This window comes from Equus quagga, chromosome 12, assembly GCF_021613505.1.
Source record: "Equus quagga isolate Etosha38 chromosome 12, UCLA_HA_Equagga_1.0, whole genome shotgun sequence".
Classification (NCBI taxonomy): Eukaryota; Metazoa; Chordata; class Mammalia; order Perissodactyla; family Equidae; genus Equus; species Equus quagga.
This window is the reverse complement of record NC_060278.1, coordinates 31,408,279-31,416,441: the sequence shown is the minus strand read 5'-3', so window position 1 is coordinate 31,416,441 and position 8,163 is coordinate 31,408,279.

The window sequence follows — 8,163 nt, the reverse complement described above, 5'->3', positions numbered from 1 at the left end:
CTTTATCTCCCCAAACCCCGCCTGTACACAGTTGTATATCTTAGTTGCAGGTCCTTCTAGTTGTGGGATGCCGCCTCAACGTGGCCTGACGAGCAGTGCCATGTCCGCGCCCAGGATCCGAACCCTGGGCCGCGCACGTGAACTTAACCACTCGGCCACGGAGCCGGCCCCTGAAATGCTTTTATCTACTGAGCCCCAGAAGTAAACCTACTTCAGGGTGAAAAGGAAGCAAGAGCCAGCTTTTCATCACCAACACAATTTATTTTGCCAATTCTTGCCAACAAACAAGAAAACATTTTGTTCTGCTTCTTTCAGGCACGGAAAAAATATGACTCAGTTCTATCTGGCAGCGCAAAGGACAGAGGGGCTGGGGTTCTCTGGGCAGCAGATGGTCAGCCAGTGACCCACACATTTGAACTCAGAGGAACTCATACCCCTGCCACAGTTGGTGGTGTGCACACTGTGATATTAGGGATGAGGGAAGAAAGCCCTTAACCTGTCAGAAGGAGGAAGAAAATATTCTGTGGCTCTGGAAGAGGAGGTTAAGAAGTCTCATTTTCTTGATTGATTGATGAATAGTGGTTTCTTCTTTAAATGTAAAAAGCTCCCCAAATCATGAAGTGAATTATACGATTTTTAAAAATTAATAAATCAAACAAAAGTGGCTTAAAACGTGACATAGTTAAACATAGTTAAACTGCTGACAGTGTGATGGTGGACTTGAATAGGGCAAGAAGACATCACGAGCGCAGTGGCCGTCAGGACGCTGTTTCCACAGGCAGTTTTCCACTGGACGTGCTGTGCGCAGTAGCGCAGCATGCAAAAGATGGCTCCAAACACTGAAGGCACATGGCCTCATTGCTTTTTAGTTAAACTTTTGATTTTGAGGTAATTATAGCTTCATCTGCATTAGTGAAAAATAATACAAAGAAGTCACAGGTCCCCTCTCCCCGGTTTCCCCTAGTGGTAGCCTTGTGCACAACTATAGTGAATATCACAGGCAGGATGCTGACGTTGGTACAGTAAGATACAGACTCCATCACCACAAGTGTCCCTTCTGCTGCCCTTTGAGAGCCACGCCCACCTCCCCCATCACCCCGGCAACCATAATCTGCTCCCCTCTCTGTAACTGTGTCGCTTCAGGAGTGTTCTGTAAATGGGCTCACACAGTGTGAGACCTTTCACATTGGCTTCTTTCATTCAGCATAATTCTCTAGAGAGTCATTCAGGTTGTGTTGTGTGTATCAATAGTTCTTGATCAATAGTTTTGGGGAGAGGGGACCTGTGACTTCTCTTCAATAGTTTTTATTGCAGAGCACTGTTTCGTGATGTGGACGGACTCCCTGGTAGAAGACATCTGGGTTGTTGCTAGTTTGGGCTGCGACCATAAAGCTGCTGGGAATATTTGTGTACAGCTTTTTGTGTGAACGTAAGTCTTCATTTCTGTGGGATAAATGCCCAAAAGGGCAGTTATTGGGTTGTATGGTAGTTGCATGTTGAGTTTGTTAAGAAACTGCCAAAGTGCTTTCCAGAGTGACCGTTCCATTTCACATCCCCGCAGCATGTATAAGTGAGCAGGCTTCCCCATCCTTGCCAGCACAGGGCGTCGCCACTATTTTTTATCTCAGCTGTTCTGATAGGTGTATAGGGATGTCTCATTGTGGTCTTGATTTGCATTTCCCTCATGGTTCATTATGTTGAATGTCATTATGTTGAACATCTTTTGATCTGCTTATTTGCCATCTGTGTATCCTCTTTGGTGAAATGTCGTTTCTTATCTTTTGCCCATTTTCTAATTGAATTGTTTGTTTTTTACTGTTCGGTTGTTTTGAAAGTTCTTTTTATAGTTGAGATACCAGTCCTTTGTTAGCTATGTGGTTTGTGAACATTTTCTCCCAGTCTGTAGTTTGTCTTTTATCTTCCCAAAATGGTTTTCTGCAAAACCATTCAAAAGGTTTTGTTTATTTTATTTATTTATTTTTTTCATTTTTCTTTTTGTGTGAAAGATTGGCCCTGAGTTAACATCTGTGCCAGTCTTCCTCTGTTTTGTGTGGGATGCCACCACAGCATGGCTTGATGAGCAGTGCTCTGTCTCCACCTGGGATCTGAACCTGCAAACCCCTGGGCCACTGAAGTAGAGGGCATGAACTTCACCATCATGCCACCAGGCCAGCCCCCAAAAGATTTTATTTTTGATGAAATCCAAGTTATCCTTTTATGTGTCATGTTGATGCTGTGAACTCTAAGAAATCTTTGCTTAGCCCTAGATACTGAAGATTTTCTGTTTTGTTTTTCTAAAAGTTTTGTATTTTACATTTAAGTCTATGATCCATGTTGAAATAGGGTAGACTGATTCCATCACTCTTTCTTTTTCAAAATTAGTTTAGCCATTCTAGTTCCTTTGTATTTCTGTACATTCTAAAATTTTCTGTATCTGAAAATATCTTGCTGGTATTTTGGCAAGAATTGCATTAAATCTGTATATCAGTATTAGATCAGTGTGGGGAGACTTGGCATCTTTACTATGTTGAGTTTTCCAATCCATGAACACCCTACATTTCTCTATTTATTTAAATCTTCTTTGATTTCTGTCATTGGCATTTTGTAGTTTTCAGCATACAAATCCTATACATGTTTTGTTAGATTTGTACTTAAGTAGTACATTTTTTTGAGTGATTGTAAATTATGTTGTAGTTTTAAATTTTGGTGTCTATTCATTGCTGGTACTATATACACATACAATTAATTTTGTATGTTTATTGTGGATCCTGTGATCCTGCTGAACTCAGTCTAGGGGTTTTCTGGTAGATTCCTTGGCATTTTCTATGTAGACAATCATGTCATCTGCAAATAGGGACAGTTTTCCTTCCTTCCTTCCTTTCTTTCTTCCTCCTTTTCTACCTTTCTTCCTTTCTTTCTTTCTTCTAGGTGTAGGCTTTCTCTTAAGGAGAAAGCATTGTCTTTTACCGGTAGGTATACTGGGTGTTAATTTTGTCGAATGCTTTTTCTCCATCAATTGATATCCTCTTGTGGCTTTTATTCTTTAACCTATTAATGTGGTAGATTACATTGATTGATAGTTGAATGTTGAGCCAGACTTACATCCCTAGAATAAACTTGGTTATGGTATAAGTTTTTTTATATATGCTGAATTCTATTTGATATTTTATTATGAACTTTTGCATCTATCTTTATGAAGATGTTGGTCTGTAAGTTTCTTTTCTTGTGCTGTCTTTGCCTGGTTTTGGTATCGGGCTACTACTAGCTTAATTAAATGAATTGAAAAGTGTTCCCTCCTCTTCTGTTTCCTGGAAGAGATTATGTATAATTGGAGTTAATTCTTTAAATGTTTGGTATAATGCTGCTGGAAATCATCTAGGCCTGGAGGTTTTAATATTTTGGGCAAAGTGCTTGCTTTGTATGTATGGTTTGATGGTATGTCACTGAAAGGCACTCATAAAATATGAATCTCATAAAGTTGGTACCCGCTAACTTGCTGAAACGGATAATTCTTTACATTTCATCTGGTGAGCTAGTGTTTATGCATACATATTTTATTTGGTCATCATATCAACGTTGTGAAACCCATAGGGCAGGATTATTCTCACCTTTTAATTTTATTTCAGTTAAAGAAACAGGGCTCAAAGGTTGAATGACTCATCCAAGTTCACTCAACAAGCTAGAAAAGGGCAAAGACAAGGTTGGCACTCAGATTTTTCTGATTCACATTTGTTTTTCATGGTGAGAAATGTGAGATAAGATTAGATTGGAGTTTAAAAAAAACCAAAAAACTAAGCTATTCTAGAAAAGTCAGGTGAATATAAGAAAGTGTGATTGTGAAAGCTAATTGCCCCTAGTCGTTACTTCTTAGAAGCAACGAAGAACTTCTTAGAAGTTCTCATGGCACTTAATGCTTCAATAAGCATTTCTTTTTTAAAATATATTGTGAAAGGAGTTCTGGAGGATTTTTAAAGCCTAGTAGCAGAAACACTCTTAAAGACGTTGGTATGTACTATGGTCTTAAAATTTTGTTCACATATCACTTTATTGAGACAAAAGGTCCAACCAGTCTATTTCCCAAGAAGTATCCCGTTAGGTTAACTCCACCTGTAACCAAGCACCCTAGTATGTCTCATAAGCAGAGAGGGTAGTTGGAGGTGGGCAGGAAGTAAGAGAACGGAGAAGCAGGTTTTTCCATTCATTCCCTCCACATACAGTGTCTCCTCACCCTTGCCAATACCCAGAGATAATGAGATAATTAAGAAGATAATCAGGTAGTCAGTACTTCTATCTATGCTTAACAAAGTGAGAGGAAAAACCAGGAAATACTACCTTACGCTAGCTTACCTTCCACTACATGCACGTGCGCACATACACACTCTCAGAAAATACTGCTTTGTCCTTTCAGATTATCCAAATCTTAGCCATCCTTTAAAGTATCACTCACATCTTCTCTCTTCTGGCAGACTCCTACACATGGGATTCCTCCCGCCTCTGAAGACCATCATTAGCATTTTTCACGCACAGTTTTGCATGGTTGCATGTATTTTGACTCTGAGTAGACCATAGGCTCTTGGGTTCTGGGACCCAATCCTTTACGAATTTATTCGTGGCCTAACTCAGTGTGTTGGATATAGGAAGTGCACAGGTCAGCGTTAGGCCAGCTCATCTGCCCGCCATGCGCTGGGTGTATCTAGTGCCTCCCCAGTCTATTCCTGACTGGCTCTTACCTCTGCCTAGAAAGTCCTTCTCAATTCCGTTGACTTTGTCCCTGAGCCATTCTAATGAGGGAAAACTGTTAGGGAGCAAGGGTCAGTTGTGCTTAAAAAATGGTTGCCCCTGGCAGGAGAGAGGGTGGAGGGTGGGTTGGCAGTGGGGCTTTGACGGAAGAGCATGATTTATTCCCTCCCCACCGCTTTATATGAACATTTGCAAGTACACCGAAACATTGAAGGAAGAGTATCAGTGACATCCGTATAGCTACCACCCACATTCAGTATTTTTGTCATATACTGTTTTGAATGGTCTGTATTTGCTTTGCCTGATGTACACAATTCTTTGTCAACTAATCAAGTAGCACACATGACAGCACCTGTATAAAGAGTCGTCAGGTCCAGGTCCAGGTCCAGGTCTGGCACCGTTGGGTGGCTGGTGAAGGGACTCTCGGGCTGCACCTTCTTCTGCCCCATGTGTGTTGGCTCACCTTTAGGCCAGATTCTCTCTTAGCTTCCTGCTGAAATCAGTCTTGTCCAGAAACCTGGCCTATTTGGCTAAAGCCTTGACACTCTTTACCAGTCTGTTCCCTCCCTAGCCCCCCACTTCTTTCCTCCTGTTCCTGGAACTGTGCTGGCGCCTCCCTGCAGTTTTGAGTGTCACCCACTGTCTACTTTTGCTGCCATGCCCCATCTTCTTGTTGCCCTCTTCCAGGAAGTGAGTTTCTGTCTAGGTCAGGTCTGAATACTGCATTTTGGACTGTGGGGCAGCCCTATCCCATCCCCTGGGTCAACACCCCCTCCTAGATCCTGATTTCCTCCTCAATTCCCTAACATGTAGGAACTGAGCCGACATGGGTTTTATAGGGTAAAAGTCATCTCACTAAGTTGCTGTAAACATGTTAGTATGCCCCTTGCTCTGTCTCTTTGAATTGTAGTTGTCTAAAAATATCTTGTTTTCCTTGGGGCCGGCCCCGTGGCTGAGTGGTTAAGTTCGCGTGCGCCGCTGCGGTGGCCTAGTGTTTCACCGGTTTCGGATCCTGGGTGCCAACATGGCACGGCTCATCAGGCCACGTTGAGGCGGCGTCCCACATGCCACAACTAGAAGGACCCACAACTAAAATATACAACTATGTACCAGGGGGGTTTGGGGAGAAAAAGCAAAAGTAAAATCTTTAAAAATATTTTGTTTTCCTTACCGGATTTTAATCTCTAAGTGGCATAGACATTTCTGACATGTTTTATATCACCCATAGTGTCCCACATATGAAAAAGCGTTCATCTATTTCCTGAATGTATCGAATGAATTTACTGATATAACTGAAGGAAGGAATAATTGCGGCAGAGTGAACCTGGAAAGATTTGAAGGTGTTGTCGTGATCTGAGTTTAAAGCAAGTGCTGATCGTCATGAGGAGGAAGGTGGAAGGCTCTGAGGCAAGAGGACAGGAGAGAGAAGCCTCCTGCAGATGGAGGAGCACACACACCTAGAGGCATCTAACGCAGATGTGCTGGGTGGGACCCAGGAGAGGTGCCCGCTGCAGCAGAGGCCAGCTAGGGAAGACCAAAGGATGTGTTAGGCCAGCTGATGGAGCCTGCGGACATGGAGGAGAAAGGGCTTTGATTCAGATAGCGTAGCACAACAACTGCTTTCCTTGATAGCAACATGCAAGACGCTTGACAGTTAAGGAAACTGAGGTAAGGAAAGACAAGGATTTATGACAAAAAATAATATCTCAACTTTGACTCATCCCCCTTTGCCCCAAACCTCATCTTTTGGCTCTTTTTGGGCAAAGGGGACATCCTCTGCTCACATTGGCTTGGAAGATGGGAAACTTCAACTTTTAGTTTTGCAAAGAGAAGCCAGCTTTTTAAATAAGAAATTTGGTATGTGGTAAATGTTTTCATAAACTTTTCTAAAAGAAAAGAGAGAAATAAAAATGGAACATCCCATGAGGAAGATCTTAAAGTAAGACCATTGCTTATGCCGAGATTCCTTCCTGGAAGTCACATAGTTCCAGCAAGATATGTTAACTGGCCTAGAGCCACCCTTTTTTTCACATTCAGGCAGGTTCAAGAATGTTTTTACTGATAAAATCACTGGGAAATCTGACAGTGAGTACGTAGTCTAAATAATTCCCAGCGTTTTTATTGTTGTGTAGTTTTTACCAGAGTACAGAGTCAAGCCGTCTCCCCTTTGTTCCACTAGTTTTCTATCAAGCATTCTAGCTATTCTGGGCACTGAGGGGTGGCAGAGAATCTCTGTTATTTCCTATCACTCTTTTTTAAAAAACAATAAACCCTTATATTTCTTGACTTGAAAACATCCCTCTTCCTATACGATTGCCCGATATTTGGAATAATCTTCAACTACATATTCTCCAATTTCTTTTCTAACTTTCAAATAAAATACTCAGATTCAGTCCTTCTGGCAAGTCAACACACAGAACGTCAGAAACTACGGGGTCTGAACTGTGCAATCATTCCAGAGCCTGTTGACGCCAGAGGCCTGGTCTCTAATTACTGCGCCCTCGGTGCTGCTGCTTTGGAGGGCGTGTGGACTCGCCTGCAGTCCCTCAGTCCTCTGCGTTGTGTTCTGTGAATGTGAGGCTGACGAACACACTTGCACATAAATGAGCAGCATCCTCCTACCTACTGAGTAACACTTAGACGTGAGGTAAAGTGTGTTCACGCTCTGGGTTGTGCCTGTCTTAGCACGTCTCAGCATATCCCTGAGGTCTCAGACCTCTTTCAAAATCTGAGGGAAGAAGAGATGCACTTGCTCTCTAGAAAAACGCCCATGAATTTTTGTCATTTAGGTTGGCACAGACCCAAAGGCCCTTCCTTGAAACCACAGTGTGAATCTTGCCTTAGATCTTAGACTGTGGCCTCTCTTAATCCACACCCCAAACGGGTTGAAAGTGAACACTCGACACTCATTCAGTGACAACAGAGTGAAATGGGGAGCTTCATTCATTGTCCATGTCCAAATAACATTCAAAATCCCAGGAACATTTCCTCTCCCCGCCCCCCCCCCCCCCACTTACTTGTCATATTTCGATTTTAGTTCAAGGGACAGGGGTTTCGTGTTCCGCACTGGAGCAAGAGAACATCTGGCCATCGGCCACTTGGTCCAGCCCGGGAAATCCCAGATAGGCGAAGTTGGTTCTGGTGATGCATTCTGATTCTCCACACACAGCAAAGTCTGAAATCTTCCTGCACGGCCTGGGCCCTCCCTCCCTCTCCATCCTCACCAATTCCCAGCCTACCACAGGCCTTTTCTACCCCTCCACCTGCTAGGCTTTCTCCTGTCCTGGGGCTTCTGTGCATACTATCATCTCTTCTGAAATACGCTTTCCTGTCATTTTTCACCGAGCTAAAACCAGGGACCCCGAGCTTGCCACCCCCTGGAGGAAATAAGCAGAGGCTGAGATGGAGAATAACAGGGCACAG